We start from the raw sequence: 20,156 nt of genomic DNA, 5'->3' as shown, positions 1-20,156 counted from the left end.
TAACATTACCCTCTGTTGTTTCCTTGTGCTGCTTTTGAAAAATGCTGGTTTGGTTTCTGCTTGAGAGGTGGTTGGCCCATAAATGTATTCCAACCCACCTAATAATTCTTCTCTCAAATCTTTCATCAGGTTTTTTCTGTTATATAGTTTAAAAAGAAAAAAAAACCCCAAATGCCTTCCTTTACCCCTGGAAACAGGAGTCGTCTTGTTCTGCTGAGCTGAGTGCTGCTCATACTGATCACTGCTGTTCCCTTTGTCTTCGTTTATTTTAGAGTTAAGTTATAAGCTGTTTAAGACTAGGCTATTTTTGTTCTGTATTTTTGCAGGATCTTTTACATGGGTCTTCTAAACATTAAAATAAATGCTCTTAAAGGCAAAAGTACCATCTGTATCAGGGCAAGATGGTCATTGCCCTAAAAATTAAGCTTTGTGGGTTTATTCTGATAAACCATTTCAGCAAGCACATGCCTGCTCAGAGGAATGCCTGTGTCAGGGCTGGGCTTATGACCGTCTTCTGTCTTTACGTTGGATTGCTCTTTGTCAGCCAGATGCCTTATGACCCCACCTTCTCCCTGTCCCTCTTTTGACAGTAGCTGTGGTGCTCAGCAGGGGCTCCCTGGCTGTGTTTGCTTTAGCTGGAGAGGTGTTTGCCTTCACTGCAGAATTCCAATTTCCAGCTGCCAGGAAACCTGGAGCGCTTTTGTTGATTTGTTAGGGCACAGTGCACCTCAGGAATGCCTTTGCTAAGGAGCTGGGAGTGATGGAGGGGATCCTGCCCGTTGCAGTGTGAAGCCTTCTTGTTCCTCTACAGAAACACCAAGCAGGAATCCCCTTAAAGCAAGGCAGGGAAATAGCTCACTTGGCTGACTACTTTGGAGGGTGTCAAAGTGAGACTCACTTAAGTTTCCCTGGCACAGAAGTAAGGCAGTGAATGATAGCTGCAATATTCAGTGAGTTTTTGTGGAGATGATACTGTGAATTGCCCCACCAGAGGGTTTGTATGCATTTGGTCGGTGTTAAGAGCTGGCATTCCTGAGCCACTGACTAGGGCTTTTTTCTGGGACTTGGCTCTGGGGCATCTAAATCTTTTGCACTTGGAAGAAGCAAGGTTCAACCTCTTTGGATTTGCAAACTTCTAAACATTTTACAATACGGATACATCAATGGATTTGTCTTTTTAGTTTTGCTGTCTCTTTGGAGACAGCAAAAATCTATGGACCAGAGTTTAAAGTTTGATGTGAGCATGTCTTCCTGTAGTGAGTTAGCAGAACACCTTCACTTCTCTGTGTTGCAGCCATCTGATGTGCACCCCTTTTCTTTGCTTGTATTGCATGCACACACAAGTGCACATTTCTGGACTCTCTTTTATTTGAGATTTTGGAGGCTGTTGCCCCAGGTGATCTGAAAATGTTTGGTGTTTGTACAGGGTAGGGTGGTCAGCTGGTCACTTTGTTTTGATCAAGTATTTGGTACTCGCAGAGTAGGTTGTGTTTATGGGGCAGTGGTGCTGAGAAGGAATTTCCTTTCCTGGCTGAGGTAGAAAGGCTGTCCACGTACAGCTTTATTCCTTTGCTTTAGCATTCCTTGAGGTTGTTTCCCTATTTTACAAATGCATCTTTTGAGAACTGCCAGGAAAATGTCTCTCTCAAATGGAAATGGAAATTTCTGAGCTCACAGGAATGAAAACCTTTGGGTCTGTGCTCACTGAGTGAAAAGAGGATTACCAACCAGCCATTCTCCAGTGTGCAAAGCAGTGGAGCAAAGTCTGCAGAGACCCTCTGAAAGTTATTGGCTTTCCCAAGGAAGGGTGCTTGTGAATAGAATTGAATAAGGTTGCTTGTGTCCCTCTTGGCTTCTCTGCTGCAAGTACAGAAAGCAGTGAAACCTGGAACTCAGTAGATGCCTGAATAAAATGGGAAATGGTTTTATTTTGTTTTTTGTTTTTTTTTTTAAGTAGATGCCTTGTGAACAGGTCTAGAGCCAGTGTTCCTGCATTACTGTAAGAGAATTAATGGGTTTGTGACTGCATTTAGGCCTGAAAGAAGCAGGGAGGCAATGCTGATTTTTCCAGAACTGCTTGAAGGGTTCAGAAATGGGGATGGTGTGCTGGAGCAGATGCAGATGGCTTATTTTCACTGGGGACTGTTAAACCTGCCAAAGTGTAAACTGCATCTTAACAGGAAGATGTGAGCAAGGTCTGCACATCTCTCCCTCCTAATTACCACAGCTCAGCTGCTGCTGTCTCTTATGCTTACACATCTGAAAGGTGACAATGACAATGTCTTGAACGGCAAAGCAATAGGAAGAAGGGTCTTTTTTTTAAGAAGGGTCTTTTTTTTTCTGTAGTCTGCAACAAAGAAGTTACTCAACCAATAGTCAAAAATATCCCTATGAAAACTCTTTCTCCCAGAAACTGCATTTATTATTCCAGAAGATAATCATAATTTCTATAGATCTTGATGGCTTGTCTCCTGAGTGACTACAGGTAAAGCAGCAACCAACTTTCTCCTCTTTCCCACACCAACAGCCTCAGGAATGTTCACAACAGCAGTAGGACTTCAATTTTTGCTGTCTCTGCAGTTCTGCACTGGGTTGCCTCTGTACACATTATCTTTTTCAAGAATTTGGAAAGCTCTTCTCACCTGTTCTGGCAAAAATCTCCTGTAGCATTTTCACAGTAGTTACTTTAGATGCCAAAACCCAGACTTTCAGATCCTCATCATTTGCAGCATGCAAAAGATGAGGTAGTTTTTATGGCCTCTTCTTAGAGGAACAGGTACTTCAGTGGGAAAGATGGTACTGCGTTTGTGATGGCATTGCAGTGGTACAGCCAGAGTGGAGGCAGTGGCAGCTCCCAGCTGGGCTGCAGGTGATTGTTGGATTTGGTGTTTCTCCCTGAAAATCTGTTTTAGGTCAGGGTCTCTCCTGGCAGTCTTGCTGGTTAGGCACAAATGTGTTCAATCTTCCCTGACCCTGTTCTGTTTCACTGTATCCCTGTAAATCTGGTTTAAGAAACAGCTTTGTGGAAGTTTGTCTTCCTGCCTCCCCACCTGTTCTGTTTAGCTCAGGAGAACATGCTGCCGGGGCAGGATGGACTCTGATCAGACACTGGTGGGGCTCCTCTTCTCTGGGGGAAAACACACAGCAGAAAAAAAGGAAAAGCAATGCTAAAACCACTGATTTTTTTTTTAGGTGAGAGGAGAACGTCCTTCTTCATAGCCAGTTCACAAATAGGGAATAAAAGTTGAAGCAAAGGGATGCCTGTCCATTTGTGTCAGCCTGGGAAATGGTGGATTTCTCTCTTGAGGCCTTTGCCTCAGGCATCTTGCCAAAAGGCATCTAGTCTCTACTCACTTCAAACACATACAGATCCTAAGCCCAAAATATACAGAAAGCTCATGAACTGTGATCAGCTGAAGGCCAGAAAGCATGACCTGATGCTTCATAAAAATCAATGAATTGAAGAGCTGTGACTTCTGGATGCTTTGGAAGTATGAGCAGCACCTGCTGTGCAATGTGAACCGGAAGAGCATCAAAGGGTAATCAGCTCAACCATGGATCTAACCTGTGTTTATGGTAGGAAAGTACCCTGGAATCTGTGCTGAAAATTAGAATTTGCATAAGTGAAATGATTTGGCAAACACATGCAATTACTTTCTTTGTGGATCCTGTGTATGGGATTTCTTTCTTCAGAGCACAACGAATTCAAGACAAATTTTACTTTGGAGCTAAAAGGCATGTTTTTAGCAAAGGCAGTGCAAGCGGTGTTGGGACGGACTCCAGGTCTTTGGTGTTCCTGAAGAAACACAAACAACTGCAAAGAAGGGTATAGCTCAGATCCTTTTGCCAGCATGCTTAGCAGGCAGCCCTGTACCAGATCTGGTTCAGGCTTCGACAAGTGACCTCTGTCACTGAACAGGAACATAAAGAGCCTCAGTGAGCTTTGGCTGAACTAGGCTTTTGCCTGTCTGCTCTGGAGAGAGAGTAACCTCAGTGTTCCCTTCCCTCCCTCCCTCAGTGTGTCTGTGAAAATACTAACTTGATTTAGCTGCCAAAAAAAGACATTTGAAAAGTGTACATTGCTCTCCTGTGTCCCAGCTTCTGTAAAATATGGGTTATGGTTGGTTCCTGTATATGGTGCTCAGTAATTCTACAGAAGAGAAAACGGCACCACTGCAGCTATCCACACAACACTTTAATACAGTGAGGTCTTAGTCTGTGCTAGGACTCCAGAGTGCTATTCTGGGCATTATGAACCTGATTATATTACACACAGAGCTCAGATGGCTCAGAGCCACACTCAGGATATTAACTGTTTCTGTTAAGCTCTGCCTTTAGAGATCCTTCTGTCAGAGGAGGGGGGCAATGCTGGATGAGCTGGCATTCCCGCAGCAGAGCAGTGTGTGTGAGCATGGTTAGGGAGTGTTTTGTATTTCATTTGCACAAGGGGTAACCGGAGTTCCAGAGCTTGCTAACTTATGGGTGCTCAGTGTAATAATCTTTTCAATGTACTTGTTTTGTAGCTGCAGGTGTTGTGGAGGAGACACTGATGCAGATGTACAGGAGTGCAGGAGAAGCCTTACAAAGTGCTATAAATGTGTCATAAGGGGAAATCCATCCATAGTGTGTCATCTGGCAGAGAAAGAATGTGATAAAGTGGCATTGACTGTGATTAGTTGTGATTCTTGACAGCCTGTGCCCCTGAGTGTTTTTAAGACTTGTTTTAGTTTGTGATGAAGGTGGCTTTAGGAATGGTGAAGGTCCTTCCGTTTCTCTGTTAAAAAAAAAGGTTTCTTTTCATGGTTTTGTTTTGTGCTGTTTCAAAGTTTGTAAAAACAAACACCCTTAAAGCCCAAACATCAACAATAATAAAAGAAACCCTTTGTGGATCACCTTTGTGAGCCAAACAAAGTTGATGAGTTTCTCACTGTTTCAATACACATTGTCTGCCAGGTGGGAACTGTGCAGCTTTCTTCCCTCATCACCCTACAAGTGCAGGAAGAGATAAGAGGAATTTATTTACTCCTGCCCTCACACTGGCTGAATTTGAAGCCCACTACCAGACAGGTGTGTTGAATTTGGAGCCTAAAAGGCTGCCTTGGGTAGGAAAGCAAAGCAGAGAGTATGGGTGTTAGGGATATGAGGCACTGGGATAGTGCTAGTGGGAGAAGAGGGATGCTGGACATGGTAGCACATGCTGTTGGGAAAGCAACCTCTCCTCTTGCCCTGGAGGTGATGAGAATTTGCCTTTGTGGGGCTTGGGGCTAAACTCTCTTCCCAGTAAAACTGCAGTTTGCAGCTCCTTTCTCTGTACTGGGAGAGATGCAGCTGTTGAGCAGGGACTGGCTACTGTGCAGCAAAGTTATTCTTTGCAGGAGACAGAAACAAGTGGATGAGGTATCCATGTGCCATGTGGATCCATGTGCCACTGTTCAGTTCATGCTTTGGCTGATGGAGAGGGGTTGAGTTTGCATGTGTTTTACTGGAGAAATCCCCTTTCTCAGAAAACAAACAGCTGACATCTTTACCTTGCAAAGGCTTGGACATCTTTACCTTTTGAAAGCGCTGCTCTCCAAATGTGGGTCTATAGAGCAAGAAATGCACGTGATGACCTTGGTCTTCCTGTGCCTTCTTGGCTACACTTTTTGTCTGGGATGCCAGTGACCCTGAGATCTGGACATTTCCCTCTGCTGTTTTGTGTTAAATATGAAGAACAAACTGTAATGTGTGGAAGCAGTTTATGTGATGGAACTCATCAAAATAAACTTGAGGGGATGGTGGTGGTGGTTGAGAGAGCTTGGCTGAAACCTGGTAATTGGGCTGGTGTGAGAAATCGCTCATCTATCACACTGGGGATAGCGAGAAGGAAAAGGGCCGTTAGGAAAGGACTAAATGGAAATCAGTCCCCGAAATAAATATTGCATGAGTGGGGCATAAAGAGTCTCCTTCAAATCAGATTCTGTGCCTGAGCCTTCCTCCAGAATTTCCTGCAATTTAGACAAATGACCAACTTCAGATTTTTTTAAGTGGTGTTTGTGCTGAACGCTGGCAGCCGTGCGTTCCCATCCAGCTGCTGAGCAGAAATCCTTGTTCTTCAGGCTCTGCGCTTTTTTGTGGCAGCAGCTTTTTGCAATAGGAGCCCCCCCCCCGCCCCAGGATGGCTTTTTCTGTGAAAGAAGGCAGCGCGGCCAGGCAGACATTATCCCCTTGCCGGAAGGAGGGACCCGGGCTCCCTGGGGAGGAGGGACGGGGAGCGAGTGATTCATTGCAGCTGGCTGCAGTTTGGCCTCCTCTCTCTCTTTGCCCTGGGTGCCAGCGAGTGACAGCTTGTGGGCAGCAGGCCAAGCTGTGAAAAGAGGAGTGTGTGAGGCCTTTAGCTTTCTCATGCTTTATCAAGCTGCAAAGAATAGCTCGATATTCAGCCAGCGTTGGTGCAGGTCAGGAGAATGGAAATGCGAACTTAACTCCTGACATGCTGGCTGATGGCTGACCGCAGGCTCCGCGCCCACGAGGGCGGCTTTGTACCGCAGCGTGTGGGGCGGAAGGGAGGAAAAGTGCCTTGGTGACATGGTAAAGATAACTTTTTGTTAAGTGGGAAGCCTCTGGGACCTGCTGGGAGAGTCGAAAGATGAAGAAAGGGCTTTGCTCTTGTGGCTCGCTGGCTGTGTGCAGGAGGATGGAAACGCTGCAAAGAAAAACTGCAGGAATGACGAGCGTCCAGGGAAAGTGACAGGGACTGTGATGGACGAGTGGCAGGTCCGTCCCTTCCCTGCTGGCCCAGCACTGGGGCTGTGGTGTCAGTGCCGGGAGCAGGCCGGGCCGTTCCCGGGATGTCCCCGTGTGCCGAGGTGCCGCCAGCCTGTGCGGAGGGCTGCCCGCCGGCGCGCAGGGAGTTAAGCTCCTCATCGCCCGGGGGTGAGCCTACTTCGGGGTGTTGAGCTCCATTCCCACGGCTTTTCCTTTCTGAGGGCTGGGGGAGGGATCGCCTGGAACAAGTAAAATGCCTGGAGGCTGGAAAACAGCACCCCGGCCCCTCTGGCCTTGTGTTGGTCTGGGAGGGATCTGCGCTTCACGGCAGGCTGGGCAGGGGCTGCCAGCCAAGGCCGGGGTCTGTCGCTGCTGGGCAAGAGCTGGGTTATTTCTCTCCTTTAGGCAAAGAGAGATGGCTTTGCAGGCAGTAGACCGCCTGCCTAGGGGCTGAAATGACAGAATTCTCAGCTGGAAGGACGTGAAGTAGAAATGAAGCCCGAGCAGTCCTACGGGCGGATCACAGCGCAGGTTAACACGCAGGTGTTGTGGCTGAGGGAGAGCAGCAGCGCTGGGTTCCCTGCAGCACACGCACGTCTCTCAAAGGTGCAAGGGAGCAGGGTCCTTTCTTCCCTGTGCTGACTCTGCCTTCTCTTGCATCCCTTTGAGCTGTTGAGTTGAGGTGTTTGAAGTCCTGAGGAGCAGGAAAATGGCAGGTGAAAGTCTGAGAGGCTGGATAAGGGAGTTAGCAAGTGCTCAGAGCACAGCCTGTGGCTGCCTGTGAGCCTAAATCCCACTCTTTCTCCATCAGCAGTGCAGGGGTGTGGGAGAGCAGGAGAGCTTTGCCACATCCCAGTTTGCTGTGGAGCTGAGTGTATCTGTGTGAGGTACTAATCCCGGCCAACACCTGTCTCCCACCAGAGGGAGAAGGGAGTTTGTGTACCTGTTCAGCCTCTAGAAAGACTGAAGTCCCCTCTGAGGTCTAAGGTGTGCAGTCCTTATTCCCAACAGCTTTTGAAAGGCAAGGTGAACTGATGTGAACAATGGGACCCAGTAGCAGCATAAAGGAGAGATGAGCTGTGGGCTCAGAGTTTGATTCTGCTGGGCTGTGTTTGTGCTGTACAGACCAGGTTATGCCAAAAGCCCAGCAAAACTGTGGTTAGAGGCTGGATATTTGCTTGTGCATTGGGTGTCTGGTCTTGCATCTGCCCCAGATCATCTTTGCAAAGAGTGAAGTACTCTGATCCTCCCACTTGCTGTACTGGCTCCTGTGGCAGGAGGATCTGAAGAGGAGAGGATTTGGGAAGCAGTATTGCCTGTGTGGGCAGAGGCTTTGTGTAGCTCGGGTTAGCACCCAGACACAGACCTTAGTGGTAAAACAACAGGGTGCAAATATTCTGCAAATACCAGGCTTGTGGTGGATCTTGTTGATTGTTAATGCAAAAATCCTAATAAAGACTTGTAGGCAGGAGCCCTTATTGTCTTTTCTGCACCCAGGCACCTAATAATGGTCACAGAGCTCTGCTGTGAGTGTTCTGCAGCTCTTTGCTCTGTCCATTTATTCACCCAGCACTGGAAGATGTGGCTGGAGTGGGAGCTGGGGTCCCAGGCGGATCTGAGCCCTGTGCAAGGTAGACCTGCATTGGATGCACTAAGACAAGCTCTCACTGGCTCCGAGGTAGCTTGGGACCCAGGTGCAGAGAAGGCACTAGCGAGAGCTGGCTCCCCTGCAGGGACAGGGGGTGTGTTCCCATTGTGCCTGTTCCGGTTTGCTCCTGTCTAGCCTCTTCTCATTATTCTCGCCTTGAGCTGTCGCAGGCCCAAAGGCAAAGTGCTGCAGAAAGCTCTGTGGGCTTTCCCTTGAGAGATGTGGGGTCCTTGGAGAGTGGCTGTTCAAGGGAAGCACTGCAGTGGGCTGAATTGAGGCTGTTTCAGGCTGCACAGCTCTGAGCTAATCTCCCAGAGGCAGAGACATTACTCACCAATCAGGAATGTGTCTGTATTTTTCCTAATGAGAACAAAACATTTTATCCCTGTTCATTAGCAGAGAGTTAGCGTGTGCAGTTGCTATGCCAACAGACTCCTCTCCTCCGCAGACGCGCTGGGGGTGTCCTCCATGCCATGGTTAGAAGGGTGAACAGGAAGGCTGGTTCTGGCAAGAAAAAGATCCCATTGTTTTCTCAGGGCTGCCTGGACTTTGTGCAGCTGGCCAGACCATGCCTTCTCGGAGGAAGGGAACCACAGTGGGAGTCAAGTGCAACAGATTTAATTTATTGGAAAAACAGTCTTTGCATTTCATGCTCTGTTGTTTTTTCCAGCTTGAGGCACACTCCTCAATAAGAGAAATGAAGGTGTCTCAACGTTCCCAAGAGTCCAGATGGTAAGCAAAATGTGCCAGGAGTCACCACTGGGATGCCCATGGACAGCTGCAGCCCGCTGGGCTCCTCCGTGTTCCTGATCATCTCCGTGTGCGTGGCCACTGTCATGCTGGGCAGCCTCTGGATGCTGCTGCGTGACGAACCCACCTGACCAACTGTTCCACCTGTGATTAGCTGGACGAGTTCTCCAGGCACGTGGTCTGCTGGAAAGAGTGAGTGGCTGTATGTGGGAGTGTTCACTTGTTCCCTTTGCAAAGGGAACATTCTCTTTATGCACGGAAATCCTGTGAAGGATAAAGGACATCTCTTCAACAGAAGCTCTGTTCTGTAGAGTTCTGCTGTAAGCACGTGTATTTACTCCAGAGATTGCCTATTTGCTTGTCATTTTTTCCTTTGTCACCCTAACTTTCTTGAGAGAGTGATTGGGAATTGTGGGTTGCAATGCTACCAAAGTCAGGCCACTGTACACCTTTTGCAAGTCTTCTTGGCACCCTGGTGCTGCACTTGAAATATAAAAACTAACTTTTAAACTTTGAATTTTCTGTAGAAGGGAGTTAATTTAACCTACAGACAGAAACAAACCAAAAAAAACCAAAACAAAGCCATGAATTTCTGATGGTGATCTCTAAGCAGAAATGGGCCAGTGAGTGTTGCCAAATCTGAAGACAGGCTCCTGGAGCAGGAGTGATGTTCATCTCTGTCTGTCAATCACCATGGAGTGTGATGAGCTGCTTTGTGCTGGCTGAGCTTTGTGGTGTTGACAGCTATAGACCCTTGAAGAGATGTCTCCCTGAAACTGAATTCTTTCAGGCTGCTTCCTATGAAACAAGGTAGTTACAGCTCTGCTGTCAGTTTGCCTGGCGAAGCACTCTGTAGGTGAATGCATGCAATTTGAATATGGGAATTTGAATATCAAATGTAGGGTGGTACACCAGAGAGCCCAGACTGAATGAGATGCTGGAGATCTGCAAATCTGCATGAACCTCTGTCTGGGAAGTGAAACCCTGGCACCTGGATACTAGGAGCTGATGTAGATGAGTCACTGACTTTTGCACTGGAGAGATGAGTATCACGTTAGAGCCCCGGGAGTACAGGAGCCCTTCATCAGAAGGATGTCTGCTTGTTGGGTTTGCAGCTCTAACATCAGGAGAAATGAAATCAGCAGAAATAAAAACAATGAACAAAATGAGACAGCAACCCCCAGCCCAGACCTCTCTGGGGTGCAACCTGAAAGTTTGGTAGTAGACCTGGATGGAACTCTTAGGTAATAAAGAGCAAGTTTTCAGAAAATCTCTTTCAATCTGAGGCATCCAAGAATAAATCCTGAGTACGTATAACAAATGTACAAAGATTGGAGAGTCTGGTTGCCTCAGCTTTGCATTGCTCTGTGTGGTTCCAGTAAAACCATTAAATGAAAGAAGTTTGAAATAGGGAATGAGTAAGTACTTGAGATTACTTGAATTCAGGCCAGTCTCTTCTGGATCCATGCTTTCAGGGTACATAAAAAGACACAAGATTGTAAGGAGGCCAGAGGACTGTATGTTGTATTCTTTGAGATACTGAGATGATTCTGTCCAGATTCTACTGAAAAAGTGCTCCAGCAGAGGTGCACTAGAGGACATGCTTTTTAGTACCTTTAAGTGTGAAAGATCATGTCTGAACAACCTAACTTCTGAAATGTGAGTTACGGTCATTATCTGAGTCGCGCTCAACTTCATTCCTGTGCAGCCGGAGTAGCGACTTGGTGTTACCTAGGAGAGTGTTTCTTGTTCCCTCCTCTTCCCTCCCCTCCCTTTTAAGCAGTTCAGGGACTGCTTTTCTGCCCTATTTTCTGTGCACCACCAGTTTTTAAGAATAAAGATAAACACACAAATGCAGTGCTGTGTGCAAGGCAAGAATTCTTCAGGAAAAACATTCACCTTTGCCTCTGAAAACACCTCAGAAGCTCATAGAACCTAGGGAGAAGGGTTCTTTGTTTTTATCAGGACAAGTTATGGGCCATTTGTGGGGTGAGGTGTTCCTTCTAATCCTTAGTGTGTGGTTCAAAACCTTAAATTGTGGGGTAGGTTTATATTTTTAAGAAGCTGTTAGTGCTGTTGTAACTCTAGGTAATATATTGTTCTGTTGGGTTTTAATGGCCTTCTTTCTCTTTTTTAAATTCCAGTTATACTTCTACATATGTGCATCTTTAAAAAACACTTATTTGACTCTTAAGAGTAAAACTGGCAAAGGACAGAGTAAAGCCAGGAAAGTTATTTCAGCTTGACAGGAAAGTTTAGGTTGCTTAGTCAGCTAAGCATGTATTATTAACAAAGTTCTATATCTCATAAACAATGTGGGAAGCAATTACTGCATTTGTGAAAGAAGTCATTCAGGATTTTTGGGAGTCATGATACAAACAGTCTCCAAACCCAAATATTCTTAAATGACTCTGCAGGTGAACAAGGTCTGGTAACAATATTGTTCTGTGGAGTGTCAGGAATCTATAAACACTGTGCCCATACTTGAGGAAAAACTGCTGGATTTAAATGTTCACGAAGAACGCATGACATAATAAAGCTCTGGCACATAATCTTGTGAGGGATCTACCCTTCATCAGGGCAGGCTGGTTCAATCATAAGATAATTTGTATTTTCAAGGAACTAACAGGAAGAGAAAGTTTTTTTAAAATATACTCTGTTCTGGAAGAAGGGTGCAGCTGAATGCTGTGGCTTGAAAGTAAACTTGCTTTTGAACAAACTCAGTTTAAGGAGTTAGGCTGAATATTTTAACAGACAACTACAGATGGGCAATTCACTATAGAAGTGGGGAATCCCTGCTGTGTTTGATAACCATCAGACTGGTTCCTCCAGCTCTTATGGAAGTTGAGTTTTCTACAGCTTTAGGAAAACCATTGCCATCTTAATAGAGGTATCTTCAGTTTTTAGAAATGGAACAGCAGCAACAGTGAACACAGGTGAGTGTTACCTTCCATACAAAGCACGACAGAATAAGTTGGGATTCTTCCACCTGAAAAAACAGTAAATGACAGTTATCTTCAATTGCTGAATCACGTGGAAAGTTTAGAGGGGGAGCAGCCTTTTTTTTTTCCTTTTCCATTAGAAGTAGGAACAGGTTGCATGGAGTAAGCTTAAAACCAAGTAACAGCTTAGTCCTCGATGTGTGCCCTTAACCTGGGAAGCTTCTTGCCACAGGATGTTGTGAATGCCAAATATATGTGTATATGTGAGGACATGGGGCAGGTCTGTAGAAGAAGGAGCTATTGAAGGTTACTAAATGCATAGAAACCACCTTTATCCCAGGAAGTCCCTGAGCTGCTCATTGTTGAAGCCTGGGAGAGTATTCAGGGAGGTGAAGTGCTACTATGGGTTTGCTTCAGTCTGATGTTTCAGGCCAGAGCCAGGCAAGTGCAGCCTGGTTTGTCAGCATGGGGTGGGTGGGGGGATGCTAATAAAACTGGTAAAAGAGAGACTGGCACAGCTTGTGTTCTAGGTTGGTTCTGTGCTGCTTGTGGTGTACAGCATGCACCTCTTGCTTGCTGAAGGCACTGCCTTGGGCTGCTGGAGTCTGCAGGCTGTTGACTTGAATTTGAAGAGAGGCAGAGTGTAAGTCTAGAAACTACACAGGTAGGAAAGGTGGTGTGAAGATGAATATTGTAAGCAGAGAAGCTGACTTTCCCCTTTTCTCTGTGGCAAATGCTGTTCCTGCTATTATGGGATGGTAGGTTTTATTGAGATACAGAGACTGCCTTACTGCCGATAGCCTACATCTTATTTGTGTTAATTTCCCTCCTTTGAAAGGGTGTTTCTTGCTTTGTAATGGACTCTAACTTAATTTGAGCTAAAATGGGTGATAAGCTGATGCATGAACAGTAAAACCTCTGTTCCAAAGCTTTTTCAAACTAAAAATGTCATGGCCTACGTGAGGTTCATACTCTTCAGAAGTACTCAAAACACTGGTCCTATTTTAAGTCCTGTCTAAACATTTAAAAATAACTCAGAAACAGGGCTCACTTCTAGATGCTTCACCCTTGAAAGTCAGCTCTTGCAGTTGGTTTTAGATGCTTACTCAGATGTGCAGAGGGCACAGTACAGAACAGCCCTAGTTGTTCCTTTGAACTTTTAATTTCAGAAGGAAGAGGACAACATCAGGCTGTTATTTTGTCTCTAGAGACATGGTTTCTGCTGTTTTGAGTTTGGGGGTGGGGGGTTTAAAACTTTTTGTTGACTAATTTTGCTGCTGTGATCCCTGGGGAGCAGCTATGCAGAGCTGACCGGTAGCGGAACTGTGGTGCTGTGTATTCTTGGAGGCAGGCTCTTATGACTGAAAACTGAGTTGGTGTGTTTTGGGAAGCTGTAGCCCCTCTCCAAGGATACAGAAACAGTCTTGTGTGCATATCATGTTCTGTAGTGAACGTTACTCCATGGAGTGGCTGAGGAGTTGTGTGCTCAGATTACAGCTGTGGGGAATACAGACAGACCTGGGGCTGAGAATCCAGGTGGAGGAGACTGAAGTTCCTTTCCTGTTGATTGCTTCTCCTTTATCTTGATTTAGTCAACTCTGATGTAGGAAGAAGTTTGTATCCCAAACCCTGTCTCATCATTGCAGAGTAGCAATGTGCTCAGTTGTTACCCCATTTACGGAGTATCTTTCCTGGTTTGTTCTCAGTTTCTCAATTATTTTTTTCATCAGTAGCTTGGCTCAAGCAGTGTTTCTCTCTCAGCTTGCTCCTGTGTGTGCTGGACCTGTCTGCCATTCTCCAGATAGTCTGTCCAGATTAGTTTTAGTTTGAACCCATCTTTAGCCAGTATGATCTTTTCTATTCCTAGCTGATCCATGATGTTAACTAGTGTATTTCCCACTAAGCCCTGAGAAGATTGAAACTAAAACTTTTTTATGAGGTGAAATTTGTGTCAGCCCCACCATGGACTCCTGGGTTGATGTTGGGAGGCTGATTGCTCAGTTTGATCCGTGTATAAGTCTGAAAAGAGCTGTCTGAGCCACACTTTTGTGGGGTTTCGATTAGTTATCTATGCATGGCAGAGTAAACTGTTTCCTTTCCCAGAGGAAGGCACAGTCCCTGCCATGTGTGTGGAGTACACAGCCTAAAATGACAGAGGAGGGCTGCCTGGACCTGGGACAGTCTGCAAGCAGAACTGTGATGACCACAGGCTATGGTTTATCCTTCTAGCACAGATGTGCATACTTGTCCCTTGTTTCCTTCCTCTCTGTTTTGTCTAGCTATTCCTTCTAGCAGAGGAGCAGCTACTGAGCTGTAGGACTCAGTGCTGTCACTGTAAATCTGGTTTTCCTGTCTCCTGGGCACTTTTTTGCCCAGGGGTGACCCTGGCAGGCAGCATGGTCTTGAAATGCCAACAGTCAGCCAGTTATACTGGCTGAAATTCCTGCTCAAGCAGTTTGCATTTCAGATTGGCACTGCAGACCTGTTTAGTGCATCTCTGCAGCCCTAGGGTGAAGGTCTGGGCTTCTCTGAAAGGGGAAAGGATGAGCCAGTCAGTCCTGCTCAGCCAGTGGCTGTCAGACTGAGCAGGTGGGAGGGTAGCAAACCAGATGAAGAACAGTCTCGACCAAAAAGTCTTTAAAATTCATGGCTGTCATGAGCTGGTTCTGAACCTTTGTGCCTCTAGGACAGCACCAAAGAAGTTTTCTCAACCCTGAACCAGGAGCTCAAATATTTTGCCAGAAAAAGTTGGGATCTCCGTAATCTGAGCGAACAGAACCTCATGTTTGTAAAGCCACTTGAAGGTACAAAATTTCTTACTGGGAATTTTTTCTTGTTATACAATTCCTTGTTCTGGATAATACATGACTAGATGTCTGCATGCTAACAAAATAACTGAAGAACTCTTGCTCCACAAGGTTTATTTCTACAAGTACCAAATCTTGCAGGGTCCCAGCTTCTGCTTCCTTTGCCACTTAATTTTACTGTTGCTTGTTTTCACTCCTCCAGGCTGTGGATCCACTGTGGTATGAAGGGACAGCATTGCCTGATGGCCTGTGCCCAGCAATAGTTCTCTCACCCCTCTCTGTATGCAGTCTCGTGCTCTGAATTTTATCCTTGAAACAAGAACTTCCAAGTGTGGGCAGTGCCTGGCATGGAGGGCTGTGATTGTGCAGTAGAAGAATAAGGCTGCATGGCTGCTGCCAGCCTGTGATCCCTCAGCTGTGTGTACCTTGAATGCCCTGCATGGGTGGTTCCTGGGCCACCATTCCATGCTGGACTCCATTTGAAAGCACTGAATATCCAGCCTGCATGGGACAGTCTTTGTTCAGAGCTGTTGTGACTGGGGTGAAGTTGATCCTGGCTCTCAGGTCTGCACCCAACCTGTTCAGGCTTCTGCACTAGCGTGGTGAGAGCTGTTCTTTCTTAGATGTGTTATGTAGGTGTGAAGCTTCCCAAGCTTGGGAAGATCCCCAGGGTTTTTGAACAGCATGGTGTGTTGTTATCTGTTACTGGCTTTATGAAAGCCTTGGCATTGCCTTCCTGAGGTGGAAGAAAATGTCTGGTCGCCTCAGTTTGGATCATTATCTAGCAGACCTGTGTAACCTAATTGCCAGACTATTGAGCCTAGTAGTTCACAGCTGATGACTGAGAACCTTGCAGGCTGAGGCACTAATTCATGGCAGATAATTGATCAAAGCGTCATTTCTGATAATGCTTTAACATAACTTGAGTAATACAAGGTAGAATATACCTCATCTTGGTTTGAAGGCAAACCACAAGCAGATTGTGGCAGTGATGTGGAGTTCTGTTTATTCTGCTGTCTCTTCTGGGTGGGAGGGGATAGGTACTACTCATGTGGCTGCATTGCATTAAATGTATTTGCATGTTACTGCCTGTATTCATGGCTACAGCCAGAACTGCTGACACTCTTGGAGTGAGAGGGGAAGACTGTCAAATTGCTGTCAGGAGGTATGGTTCTCCAGGAGATTAGGGGAAGGCAGAAAAGGGAATTTTATTTAAAATGAAGGAAAATACCAAAAAGAATTCTTCCTGTCTACCAAGGGCACATTAGTTCTTTATAGATTTATTGTGGTACTAAATCTGAGACTTAAGGGTGTCAAGACAATTTCTTTAACAGAACAGAGCACCCTGCACTGCTCAATGTCTGCAAAGCAAAATTATTTATTCAAGACAGGCTACAGTGCATAACATTTCTCATTTGCATCTTGACAACTGGATGGTGGAGCTCGGGACATGGTCCTTGTGTGTCTGCCTGTGGTCTGTACCACTGCTGGCATGAACTCTTTCTGTAGTCAGCCTCTGTTCTCCCTTCCACTGTGCAAACCTGCAGGGCTGATGCTGGCATGGAGACCATGGGGTTTTTCCTCTTGGAGTGAAAGTGCAGGACTGGTGCTTTTTCACAAGCGTTTCATAGGATGTTTGAAGTTTCTCTCCTCTCCTGCTGAGTTACTCCAAGGCCAGGCTGGATGCAAAAGAACTTCCCTAGGGGGTGTGGCCTTTGCCTCTGTGAGAGCTTGGTTAGGGGTCACAGTCCTGTCCTCTGGGAAGCATGTGCTGGTTGCAGAGGTCTTCTCTCTCCCTTCTGTAGGGCATCCTGCCAAGGAAAATAGACTCTAAGGCAGAAGTGATTACATGGAGATCTTGTGCTGTCCTGGCTGTTTTTGGATGAAGCAGCTGGACATTTCTGCTTTATAGAAATTGGCACGAAACAGCTATGGCAGAGCAGGGTTCTGGCTTTTGTAGCTGGTGGAGCCAGAGCTGAGAACAGGAGGATCCTGGCTGAGGCTGGGAGAGGTGCCCCTAATGACAGGGAGGGCACTGTGGTTGGGAAGGTGTGCCTTGTTTGAGGTGGAGGCTGGTAAAATATGAATCACATCTGTTTGAAGTAGTGATGAAATCCCAGATGAAGGTTTTCTGTAATACCTGGCCAAACAGTCTGGTGTGCTCCAGCTTTCCTTTCTCCCTGGTTAGAACGGATGGTCCTGACCTACTTTTAGCAATCGTGGTTCTGCCCAAGGCTTGGCTGTTCCGACGGCACACACGGATCCGCTGTGTTCCCTCTGAGTGAGGAGTTTCCATCGAGTGCTGGCAGACAGGGAAGAGCTGTTCCTGAAAGAGGGACTGTGGGTGCACTTAACTTGGATCTGCCACTTCTGTGCTCTGTGGCTCTGGCCCTGGGTTTGCTTTCCCATGGTGTGCATTAACTTTTGTGTTGAGCTGTCAGGATTCAGTTAGATGGTATCTGAATGTTAACATGAAAGATACTACCTTCAGAAACAGCCAGGGAGGTTAGGCTTCCAGCCTTCTAAATATGTGATTAGGCAGGGCTGGAGTACATTCTTAATATTTAAAAATAAATAAAGTCTATAAATGTACCATAAAATAGAAGTTTAAATAGAATATCATCCTGGGGCAAATTGCAAAGCTCTGTGTAGCTCAGTGTCCTGCCTTTGACAAGATCCAGAGGCAGATACTTAATGAGGATTGTAAGAAACAGGGCATGTATAATGTGGTGGGTTTGTTTTAGGGGTTTTTTTTTCATTCCCCCAAACCCCCCCCCCCCGCCCTCCATTTGCCTCCCAGCTTATGACCATCATCAGTTTAGGGCCCTGCTTGGCATGAGGAGTTGTATCTCATCATCTGATCTCGACTATATCTATTCTCCATAATTTATATAATCCCTCTTCTCACTTGTTTATGTTTCTGGTCTCCATGACATCCTACAGCAGTGAGCTCTACAACTTAATTATGCATTTTAAATGTTATTTGAAGTATTCTACATCCAGTGACAATGTCCCTGAGCTGACTTAGGAAAGTTGTCTGTAACTTTGGTGAGTGCTCTCTTGTTTCTGCATTGTAAAATATGGTAGTATAGCCTTGTAACTCCATCGATAACTCCGTGTTTTTCATCTTGACACTGCCATGTTTCAGACCTCTTGACTTTTCCTTATCTTCCCCGTGCTTGTTTCTTTGTCTGTCCGAAGTCCTGCTCTGTTCAATCACTCCTTATATGGAAGCTTCTCCATGCTTTTGGTCATCTTTGTTGTCCCTTTTGTTATTGTCTCCTTTTTCAGATGTGGGAATCAAAACTGCCTTCAGCATTTGACAGAATAATGGGGATACGTGTTTTCTTTCCTAATTACCCCACAGGCTGTATTTGCCTTTTTGCTTGATACTCAGTACTGAACTGACCTATGAAGTTTTCAAAGTTTTTCTGAGTGATAATAGCTAGTTTTGATCCTGTGGTGTTTATCTACTTAGAATAGTTTTTGTTGGTTTTGGTATTTATTGACATCCTAAGATATTGTGCAGTTACTTTAAAGTGCCTTTTTACTGTCTTCTCCGAATTTGATTGTGATTACTAATTTTTTTAATAATAAAATTTGCCATTTCTAGCCATATTCCTCTTCTTAGATCTTATGTGAATGTACTGAGCAGTGCAGATTGCAGAATAAGTTCTTGGCAGATCTCACTGATAACCCACATCTGACAGGGAAACACCTGTCTTTTAACTACTTATTAAATCATGATAGGGACTGTGACTTTATTTCCACAATAGGTTGGTTGTTTTTTTTTCCAGAGTCTTAGCTGACAATTCTTTTTAAAACAGTTTAGTTAATATTAACCAGATTAAAAATTGTCTCTTGGATCTCAGTTAAACAGAAATGGGAAATCTGCACTTGGAATTTCCTGGGTGCTGCAGAGGTTTCTCTGTGCTCCACATATTCATATATTTTGGGCAACAATTGGCTTCCTGAACTCATGCAAGCAAATTTGTTTTTATGTGGAGTGATGGGCTTTAGATTTATGTAGATTATCATAGAAACAGAGAATTTGCTTGGCAGAGCCAATTGGATGGCTAACTTCAGTGAGCCCTGCTTTCCTAGCAGGGTTTTATTACAGCTGTAAACCTGTCTAGGCTCTTTGGACATACTCTAAGAGAATGGGATCTTTTTTTCCTAACTAGTTTTTTGGGGTTTTTTTGGTTGTTTTTTTTTTTTTCCAAATTGAAAGAATATTTAAGTCACTGATGGTGTTTGTCCACATGCAAATGTAACATGTGATGTGGCAGCTAGAAGATCAAGGGGTTCTTGTGTGGGTAAATGGAGAACTGGTGGGTTCAAACTGGGTAAAATAACATTTGAGTGCAGTGTCAGCCAAAGGAGTGGCCTGTCCAGGTCAGGTCCTGTCAAAAGAGAATGCTTATCCAGGTCAGGTAGCTAAAAAAGTAGGGTGTTGACAAATTGGGATGAGATCAGAGAGCTACTAGGAAAATTAAGTATTTCTGACTGAAGAAGCTCAGACCGCTTAATGTATCCATCCAAAGGATTACACGTGGCTGCAATCTGTGATTTGGGAAAGCTCAAAGCTGGCAGGATGTGTAAGGGAAGGATTGCATTATGCTTGTCTGCCCTTCGTCTACTTCTTAGGCATCTATTATTGTCTGCTGCTGCAGCTAGGGTTTCTGTGTAGGTGGACCTCTGTCAGACTTAGAATAGCTGTCTTTATCTTCTTGCCCAAGGAGGATTAAGACGGAGGATTAGTTTTCAAACTGTTCAGGCAAAAAGTGACTAGAAGCTTCTTTGAGTTAGAAGATTTTTTGACAAGCAAAGTTAGACAATATGAGAAGGCATTTTACTTGGGGTTGAAAACCCTCAGGCATCAGCTTGCTGGGTTAAGGTGGTAGTTTCTATAATTTAGGGGCCCTAAGAAACAATCCTGGTGTCATGAGGAGACTTTAGTCAGGAGCTCATGGGCTAGAAGGGTTGTTTAGTGGTTTTCTGTGGTTTGATTACACAGAAAGTTGGAGCAGATCCTAAAGGACTTTAATCTTCAAATGTGTGACACTGGCAGAACGTTATCTTTTGGTTGTGTTAAGATGCTGTGAAACTAACAGCTGGCTTGATTTTCCCTTTTAAAAACGCACATGCAGCATGGTCTTGAGTTCACATTGAGTTAGTGTTTGAGAGGATGGTGAAGTGGAAAAGTCAACCCTTGATTTGCAACGATATTGTATATACAAAGAAAGTTTCTTCAACAGTAAG

At 45.3% G+C, this 20,156-nt stretch overlaps 1 protein-coding gene across 9 annotated transcripts in view; it reads left to right on the top strand.

The window, feature by feature from the left end:
• PLXNB1 (plexin B1) overlaps positions 1 to 20,156 on the top strand; it is a 73,877-nt gene that overhangs the window by 12,566 nt on the left and 41,155 nt on the right. For 4 of the 9 annotated variants that reach the window (XM_038148945.1, XM_038148949.1, XM_038148946.1 and 1 more), the window contains exon 2: positions 9,066 to 9,337. The gene's annotated coding sequence lies outside the window, so the exon portion shown is untranslated. The other 5 variants (XM_038148947.1, XM_038148948.1, XM_038148951.1 and 2 more) reach the window with 5 other exon arrangements.

This window comes from Motacilla alba, chromosome 12, assembly GCF_015832195.1.
Source record: "Motacilla alba alba isolate MOTALB_02 chromosome 12, Motacilla_alba_V1.0_pri, whole genome shotgun sequence".
Lineage (NCBI taxonomy): Eukaryota > Metazoa > Chordata > Aves > Passeriformes > Motacillidae > Motacilla > Motacilla alba.
Note: the sequence above shows the minus strand (reverse complement) of the source record. Positions and strands in the feature narration are given on the sequence as shown.